This window comes from Diceros bicornis, chromosome 20 (assembly GCF_020826845.1).
Source record: "Diceros bicornis minor isolate mBicDic1 chromosome 20, mDicBic1.mat.cur, whole genome shotgun sequence".
NCBI lineage: Eukaryota > Metazoa > Chordata > Mammalia > Perissodactyla > Rhinocerotidae > Diceros > Diceros bicornis.
This window is the reverse complement of record NC_080759.1, coordinates 3,124,465-3,147,126: the sequence shown is the minus strand read 5'-3', so window position 1 is coordinate 3,147,126 and position 22,662 is coordinate 3,124,465. Positions and strand designations below refer to the sequence as shown.

The 22,662-nt window shown below is 43.7% G+C and overlaps 1 long non-coding RNA gene across 1 annotated transcript; it reads left to right on the top strand.

The window, feature by feature from the left end:
• The first annotated feature begins 2,071 nt into the window (after positions 1-2,071).
• LOC131418970 (uncharacterized) lies at positions 2,072-3,344 on the top strand. The gene is made up of 2 exons (XR_009223113.1): positions 2,072-2,731; positions 3,070-3,344. It is a non-coding gene; the product is annotated as an uncharacterized LOC131418970 (long non-coding RNA).
• Positions 3,345-22,662: the final 19,318 nt, after the last annotated feature.

Sequence of the window (22,662 nt, the reverse complement as noted above, 5' to 3'; positions counted from 1 at the left end):
GGTCCAGTTTCTGAGTGGATAAAGAAAGAGTTCAGTGCAGGGGAATATCCTGAGTGGTTCCTTGGGGAGGAGAAGGGTTTGGCATTGCCTCTGTCCCAGCCTGGGGGCCAGACACTCCACGAGACTGGGGCAGGCAGGAGGCATTCAACCAGACTCCCAAGACACCACATCCTCTCCATCCACGCCTCGGCCCACGACCAAGCTTCGAGAGCTCGGGGGTCAGGACTGTTGTCAGTGGTGGGGCTGGGGGTTAGGTGAGGATGTTGGAACAGTGTCTCTGGCTGGGAGGGCCAAGTGGCCTCTCCTCTGTGGCCCCTGAGCAACTCACTGCCCCTGTTTGGGCCTCTGTCTCCCCATCAGGGAAATGGAAGGATGGTGATCGTGTGGTGCAGGCCTCACATGGGGGTGATGAGGTAAGAGGGAGGAAAGGAATGTGGGAGCTTTCTGCCTGCTCCCTGGAGGGGTGAGGGCGAGAACAGTGATAACAGTCATACGACAGTGAGTCCTCAGGAGAACCTGTGAAGTAGCTGGAGTTCTCACACTTTCCAGATGAGGAAACAGGCTCAGGGAGTCCAGGACGCAAGCCCAAGCTTACACTCAGAGAGTTGAAACTGGGCTTGTTCTGGAATCACAAGACCTTGGAGGGTGGAGTGGCATTGGTACCAGTTGACTCGAGTCAGATGTCCAGTGTCGGAGGCGAGTGGTGCTGGAGAGAAATGCGGTGAGGGGACTATGGCCTCACTGACACTGTCCTCGACCCTGACAGGAGGGGCCTTCCACGTTTGCCCCCCGGAAATCAGCCCCCATAGAGTGCAGGAGAAGGAGCAGCAGCAGCAGCAGGTGAGTGTGCCTGTGGGGGAGGGGCTCTGCGCTCCCAGCTGGAGGCCTCAAATCAAGAGAGGAGGGCCCTTTCTCTTGGTGCCACAGTGTCCGAATCCCCCAGTAGAAGTGACCGGGATGGCCTGGAAGAGCTGGTGCAGGATGGGTTTGTTGTGGGGAGGGACAGGGACCGCATACCCTGTGATTTGCTAGAAGCCTGCCCTGGGAGGTGAGGAGGAGGAGTGTGGTGTTCTTGGGGTGTGAAGCAAGGAGGAATTGAGGGGAGGCTGCTAAGGGTCCTAGGCTGTTCCCCGTGGGAACCCTGGGGTGGGCCAGGAGGCTGTGGCTGTGGACTTTTCAGGGGAGGGTCTGCAGGGGGTCGACTTGAGAGCAAGGGCTCATCCCACCCGCACCCCAATGTCACAGGGTGTCGTCCCCTATTTGGCACTTTCCTTGGTGACCTGCTTATGCTGTGTCTGGCGATGGGTGATTATCTCGAGGTGGGTGAACCTGAGGCCAGGCAGGAAGGACCACGATCCTGAACCTTGGGATGCGGGAGCCCCCAAAATGTGCTCCGAGCTCTCAGCACTTGACACATCTCTCCTGGGAGCCTCGCAGTGGCCCCTGGGAGCTGGGGCATCAGGCCCATCTTAGAGATGAGTGAACAGAGGCTCCACCTGAGACACCCATTCCGTTTCCCCAGGCTGGGGAAGCTCAGAGCTGCCTGATGGCACAGCCGCGTGAGGTTTTATCTGAGCTGGACTCAGCCTCTAACTCCCATGCTGCCCATGGAGGGAGAGAGGGGCCGGCCCCCCCCCCAAGTCAGGCAGCACATAAGTTGCTGAGCAGTCCCCTATGCCTGAGGCCTCAGCCTCCAAATCTGTCATCAGAGAGGGTTGTGCTGCCAGGTCCCTCAGCCTCCCCCCATGTCCTCCTTCTCTGGAGCCCAGAGCCCAGCCTAGGTCCAAGTCCTGTTTTCTCTGCATGCTCCGCCCCCTCTGGGGACCTGGCAGTAGTGCAACATGAGAAGGGGTGGACATAAGGGGCTAGTCAGTCTATGGCATTCTGTCTGATGGACTCTGGCTGTCTACCTTCCAGGGGAATGAGATCAACCTTAAGAAAGGGACTGAGGTGAGCAGCTGTGGCACTCCCTGCAGGGGAGGGGAAGGAGGTGGAAATCAGAGACCCTCTGGGCAGAACAGTCCCTGGTTCCACCCCCTGTATCTTACATTGAGTGGAAGACTTCGACAACAGAGAAGTGGGAGACCCATCCAATTGGCGGGTTGGTTGAGGGGAGGATGGCATCAAGGATAACTTCCTGGAGGAGGGGCTGATTATTCCCATTCTGAGAACGGGTAGAGCCTGGATAGAACTGGTGGGAAGGAGCGTTGCCAGGACTGGTCCCCTGCCCCACCCCTCACCCCCCACAAGGCCCCTGCAGCATCCCCCACCCAGGCCCTGTGTGCATCCTCTCCTTCCCTCTGGTCCCAGGAATACCGAGTCATGAGGGAGATGCTGCTGCTCCCAGTGGTTGCAAAGCATTACAACCAGAGCTGGAGGAGTGATTTGGGACCTGATTCCAGGACATGGAGCTGCTAAACGAGAATGATAGTTGAGGCTGTGCAGGAGTTGAGTGAGGGCAGGGGTGGACTCTCCATGTTGGCCAGTCCAGAGAGCCTGTCTCCATGGCCCCCTGCTCAGCCCCAGGCCTTATTGCTTGGCGAACTCTGTGACACCCAGACTCCAGGTGCTGGGAAGGCAGTGGGGGGACACCTGAGGTGTGGCTCCTGGTAGGCTCAGAGGTGCCTCTCTGTACTGTAGCTACAGCCTGTCCTGCCTGCTGGATCCCCAGATCTAGTTGGCCAGCAGAATATTCAAGGCCAAGAAGAGCCGGCCATCATCAAGTTCAGGGGTGAGTGAGTGTCTGGACTGGGGTGACTGACTCCTAGGAGTTCAGTAAAGCTTTGAGCTAAGCGTGTCCTTGGGGAGTCCGATAGCTGGCACTGGGATCCCACCTCCACTACTGAGCAGTCCTGTGACTGGGGTGACTCTCTTCAGCTTCCTGAGACTCCGTTTCCTCCTCTGTGAAATAGGTGATAGTAAACGATCGCTCCCGTGGCAGGGACGAATGGGGTACTGGTGGCTAACAGCACTGAGCACAGGGTCTGCAGCACCCAGTGCAGTGGGGACAGGGTGGGTGGCCATGATTCTGAGGGAGGCCCCCCAAGATAACCCGACACTTCTACTCAGCCCCCAGGCCCCAATACCGAGACCCATACCAGTGGCCGATCACAGCCTCATCCTCAGCAGCCAGGACACAGCTGGGAAGCTTGCGATGCACCGGGCCAGCTCCTCCCACCTGACAGGAAGGGGAGCATTGTAAGCTGATTCCTGGAGTCCCCTGAAGCCCAAGAGAGAGAGGACGACCCCATCTCAGCTCCCTGACATCCCCCAGCACCTATGAACCCATTGGGGAGGGACAGTAGTTATTTGTTGTAAATAATAAATGCCATGTTTGAATATTATATTAAAGTCCTGTTCCCTTTACAGCCTGGAACTTGTGGTGTGGTTCTGTCACTTTCTGTAGGCATGTGAGGGAGACACAGAATCTCACATTTCTCCTTGAATCAAGAACTCTTCCGGGTCATCAGCTTATTGTATGTGGGAGAAGGGAGAAGGGCCAGCCCCTTCTCTGGCTAGTGGGGACAATCCCAAGTCCCCCTAACACCGAGGACCAGTTCACTTCAGTATCATTCAGCTCCTCCAGGTGCAGACACAGCCCACCACCCCTTCTCCTGAGATTTAAAGGTTGAAGGTACTTTCACAGGCAGAGAAAAAAAACACTGAAATGTGGGTAACTTTAAAACAGCACTACGCAGGACCATGTCATGCCACAGGCAGGGGCTGCCTTCCTAATTCTGGAGGAAGAGGGAATGTTTTCTGCTTCTCTTCTTGAGGTTTCTTTTGACCAAATTTTAGGAACTTGTTGTTTTCTAGTTCAATCTCTGGGAATATATCAGCTCTAAGTGGAGAAAACAATGGAAAAAGATCAAAATGTGCACGTTGAGAGGACAAGACCCGCGGAAGTTCATTTGCAGATGGACTAAAGGCAGGCAGGACTTTCCCTCCTGAGGGCCCTCTAGGGGCTCCATATTCACCCCTGACCTAGATTTGAATCCTGCTGGAATCCTTGTCCAGGACCCTGAATTCCTTTTCCTGCTTGATTTGTATCCAGGAGGAAAGATTTGTGATGCAGCTTTTAAGGCTACAGCTGGGCCTTGTTACATAAACATTACTGCTCCCTGTGAACTAGGATTTTCAACACCCCTGCCTTCCTTATGCAATTCCCTTTAGGACAGAATTTCCCTAGAAAGCCCCAAACCTCCTCCCTGACTTGGCCTGATGGATCCCGAGTGAGCTCTACTTTACCAGGATAAGGGACCATAATCCTGGCCAGTCAGTGACCCCACATTGTCCCTTGCTGTCCAAGGTGACTTCTGAGCCCGTGTTCTTCTGAGGTCCATGGTCTTGGACAATCCTCAAGTTTACACACTCAGTGTTGGTGTTCCAAACTCGTACAAATGGGGCAACTGGGCCCAAGCCCTTAAAGTGTGTCAACCCTGGGTGTCTGTGATTTTTTCCCCAGTCTTGTGCTGTGGTTACATTACAACCACCTGCTGGGGTGTGAACCCTGTTTGGAGCTTTGAAAGATCAGGTATGACGGGGGTGTGGGGGGCTCCAGCAGGGAATGCTACGGAACTGATGATCCATGGACGTACATGAACACAGCCTTACCAATTAAAATACTGAAATGCTCCCCATTTGGTGGTGAATAGACACTGCTCTGAGCTCACACCGAGAACCCACCACATGACTAGAAGCTTTCAAAGGGTTACTAAGTGGCATTTTGAAGCTCTTCCCTTGGGAACACCCTGTAAGACGAGGGCCAGATGAATCGCTTGGCACTTGTGAGTTATCGCCTCCTGTCTGATGGCTGCAAGTGTCACCCAGACACACAGGCTGGACTCTGCCAGGGAAGCCTTCTCAGGACAGCCAGAAGCTGAGGATGAATTCTGGTTCCCGGCATCCCAGGCCCTTCCTGACACAGCATAACCACCCAGGAAAGTGTTTTGGTAATGAAAAAACTGGGAAGGCCATACTTTCCCTCCAAAGAGAAAGAGAAGTGCCAACAGTGAAAGCTTGATCCCCCAAATAGACAATTGAATCCCAACAAGCGTGGGTTCTTGTCAGATTACTGCTGCTGAAAAGGCCTCTTTTGATAATAGCACGATCCCCCAACTGCCATGTCCATCTACATGAATCAAATTTCCAACACATATGGATCTAAAAAACAGGGAAATCTGGTATTTCCTTAGATGCAACTCTGAAGTAGCATGCAACAAAGGACATAAAAATGGAGACTTAGAAGTAAATATCTAATTTGAGAACATAGACATCGAAGTGCTTTTGAAATAATATTTTGGAATCTATTGGAATATTACACAAAAAGAATAATCCACTTTAAGTAGGTTTTACTGTGACTGTGGGGAAAAACTGAATCATCCCTGACGTTGATAACTCTCTGCTGACTTGAAAGTAAAAATAAATAATGTGCATAGTAAAGGAAAATGAGAGAACAGCATGAAAAAAGATCTTTCTCTCCTCACCTGAAACTCAACCTCTCACCTCAGAAAGAAACCACTGTCTGTATTTTCTATTTCACGCAGCAGAGTTTAATAAAAGAAACGTATTGGTATATTTTAAAGTTTCAAGAGCTCAAAGCAAGGAAACATTAGGGACGCTGCCAAGAGACCTCACTGAGGTGCCTGCTCCATTTCATCTGCTGTCAGGACGTCCTTGGCCCCTCACTTTCTCTGCCTCGCTAGCAAGTCTGTCCACCATCAGTGCTACCACCAGTCTCTCTCCTGTGCTCTTCACTGCCCTTTCCTCCTTCCTGATACCTTTCTCAGTCGCCAGAAATTGTTGGCAGTGGAACTGTGGAATGCCCAGATCAGCTCCTGGAATCATCTCTGCCAAATCTGAAGACCGGCAGGAGTGGGCATGGGACCTGGAGTGCAGACTACCTGTGAGCACACCTGGCAGGGATTCACCTGTGTGACTAGGTGCAAGTTTTTGCAACGCTTTGGCAAGATTGAAAGGACTTACCAGTTGTCCTGCACTGCTGCAGGCCTGGAGTCTTTGTGGTCTCTCGGGCCAGCAGACCTGGTGGGGTTGGTCCAAAGTGTCCTCCCAGAGACCCGTCACTGCCAGAATGGGATGGGATTCTAGTATCCGGCCTCTTGAATATGTCACTGGACATCCTCAAAGGGTTGAAGATGCTTAAACTGGGCTTTGGTTTGGACTGGTTCCCACAGTTACACTGCTTCCTCTGTGAAGACGTAACTATCATCCTTCTTTTCCTCTTACCTTACAAAAATAAATCATGAAATTGGGTCAAATGACAAAGGAACCCTGACTTTTTAGGACAATTATCCTGGTTGTTTTGTACTTCTACCCTCCCTCTGTCCTCCAGGGATAGATCTGACTTGTGTCCTGGGATGTCATCAGGCAAATTTGCATCAAGAACAGAAAGCTCAAGGTCAAAATTCAAGGCTACTCCAGATCATTTCTCCTCCCCCATGCTGTTAACACCCCTCCCTGTTTGAGTGTGTTTCTATTATATTCTTGTCCTTGTCACTCTAAACCGCACAAGTCCTGACACTCCCTCTCAGGACAGTAGGTCCCCAAACTTTTACTAAATCCCAAATCCTACCATTTCTGTGTTTTCTGACTACTCATTTGCTTAATCCATTGACCACTTGGTGTTCATAGAAGTTAAATCAATAGTGACATTATCAACCACCCCCTGTTAACGACTTACTCCCATATCCCAGATGTTCACATAATCCAAACGGTTATGGTCAAAAGTAAATAATTCAGAAAACAAATTCCTGATCTCTAATACTTTTATTCAAACACTCATACAGTGGATACCTGTCCCTCAAGATCAGAAGTAATGCCAGATCACCGATCCTCACCTTAAGTTCCTCCTACACCTAGCAATCCTGGATTCCATGGACTATGATCTCAATACTTTCCTTGGAATAATAAAAAATTCCTTACCACTCATTTATGTTGTAAACCTCCAAACCAAGACGTTCCCAATTATCTGCCATGCCGTAGCTACTGCTGGTCTTATAACAAGCTGAAGAAAAAGCACGAAACATTATCTTTTGGTACCATTGTAAAAACAAAACCATCTGCATCAACTGGGAAGCACCCATAATGCCTGAAAATTTTGTTCTCTTTTTTTGTGTTGGGTCAATAACAAAAAGAAAAATCAATTAAAAAATGGGCAATGGACCAGAATAGACTTTTTCCAGTGAAGACATACAAGGGACCAATAGGTGTATGAAAAGGTGTTCGGCATCACTAATCAGGGAATGCAAATCAAAACCACAATGAGCTAATCACCTGTTAAGATGGTGATTATCAAAAAAACTAAAGATGGCAAATGTTGGTGAGGATGTGGAGAAAAGGAACCCTTGTGGGAATGTAAATTAGTACAGCCATTATGGAAAACAGTGAGCTTCCTCCAAAAATGAAAACTAACATATGATGCAGCAATCCCACTTCTAGTATATACCCACAGGAATTGAAATCAGGGTCTCAACGAGATACCTGCACTCTAATGTTCATTGCAGCTAATTCACAATAGCCAAGACACGGAAGTAACCTAAATGTCACTGATGGATGAATGGATAAAGAAATGCAATATTAGTCAACCTTGAAAAAAGAAGGAATTTCTGCCATTTTTGACAACATGGATGGACCTGGAAGACATTATGCTAAGTGAAATAAGGCAGACAGAGAAAGGCGAATACTCACTTATATGTGGAATCTAAAATAGTCAAACTCATACAAGCAGAGGTTAGAATGGTGGTTACCAGGGGCTGGGGGGATGGATAAATAAGGAGCTGATGGCCAAAGGATACAAAATTTCTGTTATCAAGATAAATAAGTTCTGGAGATGTAGGACAAGCATAGTGCCTACAGCTGACAAGACTGTATTGCATACGTCACATTTGCTAATAGAGTAGATATTAAGAGTTCTTACCACAGAATAATAGTACAAAAGGAGTTGAGAGAAAACTTTGGGAGGTGATGGATATGTTTGTGGCCTTGATGGTGGTGACAGTCTCAAGGGTGTATACTTAGGTCCAAATCCATCAAGCTGTATATGGAAAAGTAAGACATAATCGTTGATTCCTCTGCACCTTGAAATACACCGTGTCCTCATCACAAGAGAAAAAAATTTGTAACTATGTATGGGGACGGATGTTAACTGGACTTATTGTGGTGATCATTTCAACATATATACAAACAATGAATCATTATGTTGTACCCCTGAAACTAATATAATGTTGTATGTCAACATTACCTCAATAAAGACAATATAACAGAGAAAACCATTTGAATATTGTAAATGAGTTCAATGAATCCCTGAAAGTGCCCCATTCCCATATGAGAGTTAAAGGAAGCAGAGAGGATGAAGTAAGATGGAAGAAAGTTGTACAAAACAGAAATCAAATTAAAATCATTTAAGTTGCTATGAGCTCCTTGTGGCAAAGTTCTATGAGCACTGATCATTCACCTTTTCTTGGAAAAGCATACTTTCAGATCCAACCCATAATAGTTTCATCATTTGCTCTAATAAGAAAATTTCAACTTAATAAATAAAACCAAAAGCATCCCTTATGTATGAATAAAGTTAGTGAGCTTTACCGAGAAAAGAGCATATTTGCACAATCTCAATAAAGGAAACAGAAGAACTGAATGATGATTGATTCTCATTCAAGCTTATCTTTGAAAGCCAGTAAAACCAGGTTATCTTTTCAAGGATGTGTGTAGAGCTGTCAGCCTTGGAAGACAGAAATAGTGACCTCCTCTGGAGCAAAGGGCAGGCTTGCTTACTGCCCAGTATAATAGAAATAACACCCCTCCCTGGGGCAAAGGTCAGCAGACTTCCTGCCCATTATCAAAGATTTGAGTTCCTTAAGCTCTGAGTTCTTGCAAACCTCTGCATGTCACCCGGCCCACTGTGTATCACCCTGTAGGAAGTGAGATTTAGTGAACCGGTGTAAATGCTGATACTCTGGCCACTGCTATTGCTGTGACATTAAGTCCTTTGTCTCTGACCCATGGGTCTCATGTCTTTTGCCAAGATCTATAAGACCATGGTAGGCTGACTTATTAACTTGCAGGTAAGGTAAAATATCAGGCCTTTCACAGTTCCTGACAAGTGCTTTAAGTAACTAGTAGTCCTAGGAACAGAGAGTTACCCAGAACAATATGCATGGATGGTCTTCATAGAAGACTTCATGCAACCAAAACTTTAATAAGGCTCTCTGACCTCTTTTATTTCTACCCCAATTAGAAGGAGAGGCACCAAGCTATTACAGACCTAGGGCTTGTGCAAGCCACCTGGAGACCTAGTGACCAGAAACTTCCCATGGGGAGCAAAGACAGATGGGCATATTTCCAAAATGGACCCATCTGCCTCCCTATCATCCAAAAGACAGTACATTATCTTAATTTATAATGATTTCATTCATTAAAATCTTGTGATGGGCCAAAGATACACTTCTAAGAGGAGTGAGGCACATGGCAGTTGTAAGTAGATTAACAGATTTGGTGAATATGAAACTCTAAACTAAACTTAGTGTTCTAATCAATTATAAGGTACAACAAATTTAATTAGATCAATTAAATGATATTTAATGGTATGCCTGATTATTACTCTGCAATAATGATCAAGAAGCTCATATAAATAACTATAATTGGTCTTACTTTAAAATATGATAGTCAAGACTTTTTGAGATAAGCTGGAGAGAAGGAAGGGGAGAAATAGATAACTGCTCTAAAGCCACTTTCAAGACAGCTGGATCTACATGTAACCCAGGAGATGGAGGCAGATGGCTGTGTGCCTAGATCCTCCCTGAACTGTGGTTCTCAGGGATGTCACGGGGCTGAAGCAGCTTTCTGAATCGTGTTTACATGTCCATGTGTACAATACCCCTGACCATGAGGATGAAACACCATTCAATCATCCCTTACACCCCTCTAATTTACAATTAGATTTCAAAATCATTGTGTCATTACATGATCATTTATTCCTCAAACCTGTAGGATGCCGAGCTAAAAGAAAATCAAATTTCAATGGCTTCTTTTCTTTCAAGGACCAAGACGTTCTTTCACAGTTGGAATACGGATTAGAGGATAAATCCAAGTCAATGGAAACAACTTAAGAAATGAACAGAGGAATATTTCATTCCTATATATACACAGTTTTCACTGTGGCAAAAACAGAGTTACATTTTAAAAAATGAGAATTTTTTGAAATTTTATAGATATTAAAGACATTGTTTTGCTTATATTCCCTTTGGTTTACCAAATGAAACTCACTCTTTAATGGGCATTTCTAGCATTGAGTGCTAATAACAGCAGCTTTTTAAAATTCTTATTTTTCCCCGGTCAAAGACCAAGGGCAGAGGTCATCAAGAGGTCAAGTCTAATCTACCTACGGATGTGGCAGGCTTAACTATGGATGTTCAAGCCAGACATTGCCAGCAGAACCAAATCTCTTCACCCATAGGTGAGTTTTTACTAGTAATCACAGAGACTTAAGAATAGCAAAGGAAATTCTGTTGTTTTTTTGTGTGTGTGTGTGAGAAGGACCAGTCCTGAGCTAACATCCAATGTCAATCCCCCACTTTTTTGCTGAGGAAGACCGGCTCTGGGTTAACATCCGTGCCCATCCTCCTCTACTTTATATGGGACACTGCTACAGCATGGCTTAAGAAGCGGTGCATCGCTGTGTGCCTGGGATCTGAACCGGCAAACCCCGGGCCGCTGCAGCGGAGTGTGTGCGCTTAACTGCTTGTGCCACTGGGCAGGTCCTCAAAGGAAATTCTTTATTAAGAACCAAAGTTATAGATTCCTATCTTGGGTTCATTACTTTGAATTTTTGACCCAAAGCATATATATCGATTGGACCATGCTCAATTCTATGATCTTTGGAAGATTCAGCCTACAGCTGAAGAGAAACAGATGCGACACCAACATCTTATCCTCTCTGAAGTCCAACTGAGAGCCCCTGGAGTCAGAAGTTTTCAAGACAAGAAAAAGTCATCCTTCTGAACAGAGAGAGTAGAGGCTATTCAAACATTCAACTTTAAATTGTTAACATGACTCGTTAGAATGTGATGGAGCAAGCATAATACCTTCTAAGTTTCAAGATTTTTCTCCAGAATACTGAGATGGATGACCTTGAAGGCCAGTTTCCCCATAAATGTATTTATTCAGTGATAAAATTAATTTCCCTATAAAATAATTCCCATAAAAATGTTAAAAATATATCATAGTCTCTCACTAAAAGGAAACAAAGCAAACTGAGCAGTTGAATAGCAGTGCAATAAATTCCATACAATGATCTTACTGCAGCGTTATGTACAATAGTGAAACTGGATGTAATCCCATTTCTATCAACGAAGAAGTAAACAGATTATGGTATTCCTGTTCTTTGGAATACCTGTAAAACATTTAAAATGGTAAGTTAGAATGATGTGCACTGATAACGGGAAACGTCTATGATATATGGTTTGGGAAACAGCAAATTGCAAAACAATGTAGTTATGTAATTTATGTTAAAAAACTTTATGTGTGTTTATAAATACATAGGAAATGTCCAGAAGAATAAACCCCAGCCTGTTAACAACAGTTCCCTCTGAGTAGAGGAGTGAGTTTTCAGGGAAGAGGATGAAAGTGGAGGGTTTCGCTTTCTATAGATCTGTGTAATTTGACATTTTTAACAGGATGTATTTCTTTCATAATTAGAAAAATGAGTGATGTGGCCATTTTGTGCAGGGCAACAGTATGATGTTCACCAGTCTCTGTACTGTATGTTACTGCACAGCACGGACTGTAGGAGAAAGCCCAGGGGAGCAATGAAGACAAAGAAGACATGACACCCGCAAAAAGTCAGTGGAGTATTTCTACATAACAAACCTTCCAGGCGAGTGACGGTCAGTGTCCACTGCTCCAGCTCTCGCAATAAACCTAGAACCTTCCCAGGATAAGCCGGAGGACCACGCCCAACTAGTCCACTCCCTGCCCGGGGCCTGTTTATGCAAGGTGACTGCCATCAAGCAGATAATGGACTCAGGATGGGGTGAGAGGCGGAGTTCCAAGTGGAGATTCAAAATGTACCAAGAAATTTTGTGAAGTGAAGGAAACTACTCGACCTCTCTGAGCCTCAGTGACCCCCCCTGTAGAATGGGGATCACAGGTCTACTTCACAGAGCTGTTGGGGAAGATACATAAAAGTGCCTGTGACAGCCAGTGTCCACATTATTAACAAAGTTGTATCCGACTTCAGAATAATCGATGAAAAGAATAATGTTAATGAGACCAAAGACGAGATGCCCAGCTTCATAAGCAGCATGAGAATGAGAGGAGCTCTGACTAAGCAGGGTTCTTCACAGCTCCACTGGAGAGGACGAACACGGGCTACACCTGGATAAGTCAATGTTGTACAATGACTCGTGTAGTGAGGGTGGGTCCCTAAAGACACTGCGAAATACAGTTACACACAGTGGCTCCTAGGAAACAACTACAAAACAATCAACACAGCAGATAGGAATAGGAAAGGGGCAAGCAGAGGAGGGTAAGAGCCACAAAATCTGATGGAAGACACTGAACCACGATGAGCGCCCAGCTCTGTCAACAGCTGTTGTGGTTGCGCTAGGAGATCAAACTTCTGAGAAAGCCATTGTGGGGACGCTGGGAGCACAGTGGTCACTGCAGCCACACCCCAACAGCAGTGCATCGGAGCACACAGACCCCTAAACTTTCCTCTCCATTAATTCTTGTTTTAAGATGATGAATATCCTCATGTTACAATGTCTCCTTCCAACCCTTGTGGACGAGTGTTGTCAGAACCCCCTGAAAAATGCACAGGCCAGAGTAGGATGGAACACTGGGCGGTGGGGGAGCAGTGCTGCACCTGACCACACGGACTATCACCTGGGCCTATTGAACACGAGAGAAGAATTCGAGGATGTGGTCTAATGAGAATTCCCTGTCTTGCCACATTCAGAGACACCACAGAGTTTCTCGTCCATTTTACAAAATAACATTTTACAAAAATGTTAGAGAATTCATGTGTCATTTATTCATAAAGAGGCAAATTCTTGACAAAGTGACAGGGTCCAGTTTCCATGACCAAGTTTTTCAGTTGTTTTGATAATATCCCACATTCAGGAATCGGAAATGTAACCTACTGGGATGTGTAATATAAACAAGGACTTTTTTTCATGTAGATCAATGCCCAGATTTTTGGGGAGGACATAAGTCGTGAAAGCTGCTAACCACTCCTCCACAGGTTTCAATAGAACTTTTAAATTAATTTACCAATCTCAGGAAAAGAGATTTTGGCCATTCAAATTTTTTATTTCTGCATTCAAGTGTACAGTACAGCCAAGAGAATAAACAGAAAAAAATTGACAAGAAGATCTTGCTTGCATTTCATCTTTTGCAAATAAGCAAGCTATTTTATGCTCTGTTCCTTTCACTATTCTAATCAATTTTTAAAGAATACGGTACATCTGACTAACCCTGGGCGTGTTTATCCGGGAACTTTGCCGGAATCCAAAGCAGAGATGTTAAAGCTGACGAATTTCAAATGCTGCCCAAGTGCTGTCTACCTTACACATCCGTCTCCCAAAGGTGGACCACCGGTCTCTTCCTGAGGGATCAGAGTCGTCACCTGTGTCTCTGAGAGACTGGCCACTCAGGCCTGAGCTGAGATTAGGTGATCAATCTAAAGGGCAAAATGCTTAAGCTATTCTCATCTTAAGGATGCTGTTTCATAGGCCTCTGCACTGGAATGCGTTGGTGAAAACGGCCTACTAGATACTTGCCTGGGAATTGGCTTGTTCTCCTCTGCTCTTAGCAGATCCTGGGGAAACCAGTGATTAACCTCAAGGATGCCTCAACTTCCACATCTGCAAAAAAGGCAAGCAACAGCCAATGTTACCACCCTGCAAAGCTCTTAAGTTGTGCTTGTAAGAGGGGCCACAAGGGCGAATTTCTCCCAAAAGCTAATGAAATGTTGGCACTTTGGCTGGAGAAGGCAGAGGGCAACATGGAAAGTGGAAAGTTTCTGGGATGTCAAACCAGTTCCCATAAGCATTTTAGAGAAGCACCTGGCCCTGGACTAGGTAGGAGGCTGTGGAAAGACCCACAGGCATGCAGGTGGGAGGAGGAATCAAGCCACGGAGGGAGGCGGTGTGGAAGAGGGATGAGTCTGGCTTCAACTTTGGACAAAAGCAGTTGCACGCTGCAGGCCCGAGGCTGCCCATGCAGCCTCCACACCCTCCTAACTCCCTGGTCCTTCTCGTCCCATCACATCCCTCCGGGGCTCAGTCCACGTGGAGCAGGTGCAGGACAAGTGTCTGCAGCCAATGACGGTTTTGCCCTCAGCCAAGCACACACCACCCTGTTCCTCCCCTTAGGGCTAGGCACGGCCCTGTGCCCAGAGCATCCTGGGAGTTGTAGTCCTGCAGCCCTTCAGGCTGCCTGCTGGGAGCAGTTAAGAGACAAAAGCTCCCAGCATGCACAGCTAGGGGCCCCAATTCCTGCCTCCTCCCTCCGTCCCTGGGCCCCAATCCTCTGCTTCTCCACCCCACTCTCTACCCCGCCTCTTCTCTATACCACACCCACCCTTCATGCCTTGTGCACCCCCCAGAGTATGCGCAGTGAGGATGGACTGCATCCCTTGAGCCCAGTACTCAGGTAGGGGTGGGGATCACCAGACTAGCTGTTGCTGAGGATGCTTGCAGCCCTATTGGAAGCACCCTGGTCAGTATTTGAAAAGTAAATTCAATATCTAAAATGGAAATACCGGGTGCCTGGGATCCTGGAATTTGCCTTTTCAAGGCCACCTGTCCTACCATCCCCTGCATCCCTCCAGGCTGCCATGATCCTCCCTCTGGACCCCGTGGTCAGGGTCGCTGCAGAGATCCTCCTTTTGGACCCCACCCACCTGAAGGGCCCATACCTTGGTCAGGCATCTTAGAAGGACTGCCCTGAGACATGTCATAAAAAGGAGAAAACATCACAGTGCACAGCCCCAATTCCTGCATTGTACAGACAGGAAACTCAGATGCACTGGTAAGTGACCCCTAAGCCACTTTGGGTAACCACACTCATGCCCCTTGTCCGACGCTGCACACAGGCTTGTTCACTGGACTTCTTTATCCCAGTGTGGACCTCTTGGCCTCGTTAACACAGGCAACAGCACCAAAGCTTCTCGTTGCTCTTTCCCACTATGTTAGGCAAGTTTGTGTAGGAAGGTAATATGCAATTTCTGCTCTAATATAGGGCTGGCTCCTTGGCAACCAGTTTTAATATCCCTTTTTAAATATACCCTCAGAATCACAAAATAATTAAGCAAAATAATTTGTTACTTTTGGGGGTTATGGTGATAATTCTCTGAAGTCATTTTTCCATTTAGCTACTCTGACTCCAAATACTACAGCACCACATGCTTCTCAGACTGGTGGATGCACAGCTCCACTTCTTTGCAGAGAGGATGCACAACAGCAGAATATCCGTGGCCCGACTTTCCGGAGCATCAGTATTACTACAAGATTTAGAAGAAGCAAAGTTATGTCATTTCCGAGGTAAGGAGTTAAAAACTTAAAACTAAGATGAGGTGGGAAAGTCATATGCCATTAATAATTGTCAGTAATCTGTGCCTGAAATGTCAGACTGTCTCTGAGAAAGAACTCTGAGACCCTATTTCCCATTGTTTTCAATAGGAAAAATTAGAAAGCATAGCAAATCTATCGAAAAACCCTACCAATTTCCTAAGTCATGATATGGCACCCAGACATAAGTTACGAACATCATTGCTCCTCGTTTTGTTCCTCATTCAACCCAGTCCCACAGGTCTTGAATGCATGCTGTGAACACTGCACTGTGCTAGGTGTTGAGGCCTCGGTGAGCATCATCGTGGGAGTGGAACTTGCTGGAGAAAGATGACATCATAAAATCTCAAAACCATGCCAGTTACCAAATTGAGGCAAGAATGGAAAGACCCAGGGGACCACACAGGGTGAGGGCATTAATAGATACTTGAGAGTATTAAAATCCATCTGATGATGTCATGAGTGAATGTGTTCCACTTTAAAACAAAACCCTGCTGTTATTCTGAGATATTGAGTTAGGATCTTTGTGCAAATATGCAGGATTTAAAATGTTTATTGATGTATAACATGCGTACAGAAATATATGCAGAAGTCATCCATGTAAACCTCAAAGAATTATTATAAAGTGAACACACTTGTGTGACCAAGAACTAGCAGCAGCTTCACTCAGACCTGGACAATCCCTTTCTTCCTCCTTCCTCCTCAAAGGTAACCAATATCTTACCAAAAAACACTGTATATCAAATTTGTCTTCTTATACAAGTGTTTTATTACAGAAAATTTCTGTTTTATTACAGAACAATATCTGAGAGCATTCTGCTCTGTGGATGCCAGAAAAATTTAAACAATATACAAAAAAACAAAATAGCATAGTAGGCCCATCACCCGGCTTCAACAACTACTAATCATCTGCCATTTTTGTTTCATCCACACTCCATCCCATTCCCACCTCACTTTATTATTCTTTTAGTCTTTTGTGTGTGTGTGGAGGTAAGATGTACAGTGAAAGGCACAAATCTCAATTCTATAGTTTTGGCAAATAAACATGCCCACATAACCTTCACCCCTTTAAGAATAGAATGTTTCCAACACCCCCAGAAAACTCCTTCCTGTTTATTCTCAGGCAATTTTTTCCTTCCCCTGAGGCAACCACTGTTCTGGTTTTTTCACCATAGGTTCATCTTGGCTGAAATCATCCCACGTGTATTGTTTTCTGTCCAGCTTGCCTCCCTCGGCACGAGATTGATGAGACTCACCCAGCATGTGTGTGTCAGTGTTTGCTCCTTGGCACGGCTTAGGGTGTTCTGCTCTGTGGATGCCCCGCAGTGCGCTCATCTTCCTCCTGGGGACTTGCAGGTCATCTCCTGCGAACATTCTTGTACAAAAGCTTTTTGTATGCTGTTTGATTCCTTTATTAGCATTTAAGTGACACACATTTTGCACTTTTTAGTGGTTGTTCCAGATTACAATATACATCTTTAACATATCACAGCCTACCTAGACTTAATAGTGCACCAATTTAATCAATGTAAAATATAGAAGCCTTGCTACAGAACAGTTCCACTTAACTCTGTCTGACCTTTGTGCTATTGTTTTCATAAATTTTACATCTACCCATGTTATAAATCCCACAATACAGTGTTATAATTTTTGCTTTAAATAGTCATAGGACTTTTAAATAAATTAAGAGAAAAAAGTTAAGTATTTGGAGGTAGATGCTTTGAGGTTCTGCAAATGTACTGTTTCTTCTTTAAGATTCACCCACAGTTTTTGCATTCACCAGTCAGTCTTGCCCACAGTAATTATTACTGTGGTGTTCTAGTGGCAATTTTCTATTTCATGCTATCCAGCTGTGGTTATTATTTGGAATTCTGTGAGGAAGATTCCCCTCCTCCCTCTCCCTTCCTTCTTCCTCTCTTTCTCTCTTTCTTTCATTCTTTTTTTCCCCCTTTTTTCTTGCTTTCTTATTTAATCTTTTTTATATCAGTATAGACTCATGGATATTTATTTTATTCTCTGGGTAATAATCCAATGCTACCATTATTTATTTTGTTGCTCACAGTTTTCCAACTTGAGCCATTGGGAAGTCTTTCAGATTGATTGCTTTTGACACATCTCATCATTTTCTGTGTTTTTTTTTTAAAGCACTTTCAGACTTCCTGGCACTACAAGATGCTCCAGGCTTATCTTGTATTTTCCACCTCCAGCCCTAGAAGTACCCATTTCTCCAAGAAAACCTGCTTATTTTTATTGGAAAATGATATTTAGAAACCAAGATCTAGGAGCTAGGTGTGCTCATTGATACTAGGGTGTCACTGCTTCTAGACCCTCTCAGCAGAGCTTGGAAATGTATGTATGAATATAAACTCAGGTATACACATCTATCAATCGATCTATCAGTCTATCTATCAATCTGTCTATCTGGATAGATATATTAAAAGAGACATGGATTCATACTGAGAATTCCAACTCCAATCCAGCACCACAGAGTTTATTCTAGCATTCTCCTTTTGCTTATTTGTAACTTCTTTCACCAACAGTGAGAAACTTAACTCCAGTTAGCTACAATATATTTACTAATGTGTCAACTACTTTCAGAATTGCTAATCCATACCCTTATGAAAAACAAATTTACCACCTAGAGTACAGTGTTTGTGTCGAGTACATTAGTTTTACAGTATCCCGTCAAAACATTGTCTTCCACAGTTACTCAGGTCAGGACCTTTCATCTCCACACCTTCAGTGTGGTTATGTCACATGCTTATAATACAGTGAGATTCATTTGTCACTTCATTCCATCTGAGTTCCCTAGCATCCTGATTGATTTTTAAAATTTGCAGAGTAAAATTCACTCTTTGTGGTGTACAGTTCTATGGGTTTTGACAACTTTATGGTCGTATATCCACCCCCACAGTACCATACAGAGCTGTTTTATTCACCCCCAAATTTCTCTCATGCTGTCACTTTGTAGTCAACCCCTTCCCCCACTCCATCCCTTGGCAACCACTGATCATTTTCCATCCCTGTATTTCTGCCTTTGCTAGAATGTCATATAAATGGAATCATATACTATATAGCCTTTTGAATCTGGCTTCCTTCCCTTAGAGAAATGCATCCAAGATTCATTCATGTTGTTGTGTGAATTAAGAGTTTATCCTTTTTATTGCCAAGTAGTATTCTAATGTACCAATGCACCACAGTTTCTTTCTCCATTCACCTTATGAAGGACATTTAGTTTGTTTCCATCTTTGACAATTATGAATAAAATGGCTATGAAGATTCACACAAGGATTTTTCCTTAAACATTAGTTTTCAATTTGTTTCACTAAATAGCTAGGTGTGGGATATCTGTGTCATATAATAAGTATATGTTTAACTTTATAAGAACCTGCTAAACTGTTGTCTGAATGCAACTATCATCTTGCATTCCCAGTTCTAGTTGCTCCTAGTCCTCACCAGCACTTTGTAGTTGCAATTTTATTGGTATTTGCAATTTTATTTTTTTATTTTAGCCATCTAATTGGTGTGTGGTATCTTGTTGTGGCTTCTGCTTCCTTTATGAAAGTGAGTTCTGCTAAATATAGGATCCTGTGTTGACTTTTGGGTTTTCTTTCTGTACTTGAAAGATGTGAATTTGTTGTTGATTTGTCTATTTTTTTTTTTTTATAATATATCATCCTTCATTCACGTTATTTCTCCTTCTATGTAATGTCTTTCCTGGTATGTATGTATTTCCCTGAATGCTTTCAGGATTTTCTTTTTATCTTTGGATTTTAACAGCTTGACTATCATGTGCCGAGGTATGGTTTTATTTTGTATTTTATTTTGTGGGTTTGTTGACTTTCTTAGATCTAAAATTTTAGATTTTCCAACAAATTTTGGAAGTTTTATGTTATTACTTATTGATTTGCCTTTCTGTCTCATTTAATTTTTCTGTCATTCCTCTCTCTGCTGGGGACTCAATCATCTCACAGGTTGTAAGGCTCTCTTAATTTTCCTTCAAAAATTTTACATTCTTTTCTTCAGACTGGATAATTTCTATTGCTCTGTCTTCATGTTTCTTCTACTGTTTCTAATCTACTGGTAAACTCGAAAGTACTTTTTTTTTATTTCATCTTCCTATTTGGTTCGTTTTTATAATTCCCATTTCTCTGCTGAGTTTCCACATCTGTTCATTCATTATGAGAATATTTTTCTTTACCACCATTATCATCTTTATAAAAGCTAATTTCTTATCCTTGTCTGCTAATTGCAACAACTTGGGGATAGTTTCTACTGCCTGCTTTTGGTCATATATGGATTACATTTTCCTATTTCTTCAAATCTCATGCTTTTTTAAATTGTATACTGGAAATCATGTATGATAGTTATAGAGACTTTGGATTCTATTGTATTCCTCTGAAGAGTGTTGTTATTTTTCTAGCAGGGAGTTAACTTGGCTGGACTGAAACTCCAATCCTATCTCCTTTACAGTGGGCATAGCTGAAATCTTCAATCAGATCTTTCATCTTCCAACTGCTGTTTTTACAATAGTCCCTCTGGGACCTACCCTGCATGTGTGTTGTTCAAAGATCTGCCAATTTGGTGTGTGTGTGGGGGAGACTTTCATACATATTTTGAGATTTTCCTCTTAGTGGCTCCCTCCTTTCCAGAATTTCTCCCCTAACTTTCCAGCTACTCTGGCAGCCCCAAAATACATCCTCTAACATTACAAGTAAGACTGTAATTTCTCCCCTGTCTGGGCCACGTACAGATTTTGGAATGCTTTGAGTTAAAAGCCTCAAGCTTGCAAATATCTCCTGGTGCAATTCCCATCATTCAAGGGAAGACTCCCTCTCAGTTCTGCTTGCTTAGGAAGAGATTTATACATACACACATATACACATTTATTGTATGTGTATTACATATAGATACATGAGTCTATGTAAATATATATATATAAAGTATATATATATACTATATATATACAATATGTATATACTATATGTATACAATATGTATATACAATAAATATATAAAATATTTTATGCAGATTTTATCACTGTTATCTGTGAGAGTGTTAGTTCAACAGGCTACTCCACCATTACTGGAAGCCAGACCTCGGTTTTGTTTCTTTTTTTGGATTTTATATAAATGGAATTATACAATACATAGCCTTTTGAATATAATTTCTTTTATGTATCATTATGGTTGTGATATTCATCCATGCTATTGCATGTAGCTAGTGTTCGTTCATTTGTTGAAAATAATTAATTATTTAATGGTCATAAAATATGCATAACATAAAATTGACCATTTTAACCATTTTTATGTGTACAGTTCAGTGATATTCAGTACATTCACATTATTGTGTAGCCATAACTTCCAACCATCCACAGAACTATTTTCACTTTGCACTGATACTCTGTGCCCATTAAGCAACAACTCCCTGTTATCCCTCCCTCTTGCCCCTGGGAACCACCATTGTCCTCTCTATTCCTATGAATTTGACTTCTCTAAGTACCTTATATGAGTGGAATCATACAGTATTTTTCCTTTTGTGGCTGGCTTTATTTCACTTAGAATAAAGTCTTCAAGGTTCATCCATGTCATAGCATACGTCAGAATTCCTTCCTTTTTTTTTTTTGTTTTTTGGTGAGGACTATCGGCCCTGAGTTAACATCTGCCAATCCTCCTCTTTTTGCTGAGGAAGACTGGCCATGGACTAAAATCCATGTCCATCTTCCTCCACTTTATATGGGAAGCCGCCACAGCATGGCTTGCCAAGCAGTGCATCAGTGCGTGTCCATTATCCGAACCGGTGAACCCCTGGCCACCGCAGCAGAGCGCAGTCACTTAACCGCATGCACAACTGGGCCGGACCCAGAATTCCTTCCTTTTTAAGGGTGATTGGTATTCCATTATGTTATAAACCACATTTTTTTTTTTTTTGTCAATTCATCCTTTGATGGACACCTGGCTTACTTCAAGCTTCTGGTTATTTTGAGTAATGCTGTTAAGAACACGGGTGTACATATATGTCTTTATACCTCTGCATTCACTTCTTTTGGATGTATACCCATAAATGGTGTTCGAGATTCATTTTTTCACATGTGGGAGGGTTCCCCACACCTCCAACAAGAAATACTTGGAATGGCAGCTGGTCGTCAGATAATTCAACTCAATTTGATGCTGTCAACCCAGAGATACATCCGATTCCACAGGTTGAGGGCTCAGTCCTATAAGACTGCACACCCACCCAACCTCACTTCAACTTCATATATTAGTTAGAAGCCCAGGCTGTTTCCTGTACTTCTGACTGACTGGCTGTAAACCAGAGCTTCCCACAACCTCCTCCTTGGGTTTGATTAATTTGTTAGAGTGGCTCACAAAACTCAGAGAAACATTTACTAGATCACCAGTTTATTATACAAGGATATAACTCAAGAACAGCCTGATGGAAGTGGCGCATAGGGAAAGGTATGTGAGAAGGGACACAGAGCTTTCATGCAATCTCCAGATGCACCACTCTCCAAGCACTCCTTGTCATTGTCAACCTGGAAGCTCTCTGAACCTCCTTCTATTGGGATTTTTATGGAGGCTCCCTCATGTAGGCATGATCAATTTTTAACTCACTTTCCAGCCCCTCTCCCTTCTCTGGAGGATAAGGGGTAGGGCTAAAAATTCCAAGCTTCTAATGAGGGCTTGGTCTTTCTGGTGACCAGCCCCCATCCAAGAGCCCACCCAGAGTTGCCTCAATAGAACAAAAGACTCTCCTAGTGTTCTTATCACTTAGGAAATTACAAGAGTTTTAGGAGCTCTGTGTCAGGGAATGGGTCAAAACAAATATTAGAACAAGAGATGCTCTTAGTGTTCTTATTGTTTAGGAAAGTAAAAGGTTTTCAGTAGCTCTGTGCCAGGAATTGGAGGCAGACACCAATAAATATATTTTCTATTATTTCAGAACCCATAAGTGGAAATTCTAGATCATATGTAATTCTATTTTTAATTTTTGAAGGAACTGCCATACTGTTTTCCAGTTTTATATTCTCACCATCAAAGTATAAGGGTTCCAATTTCTCAACATCCTTAC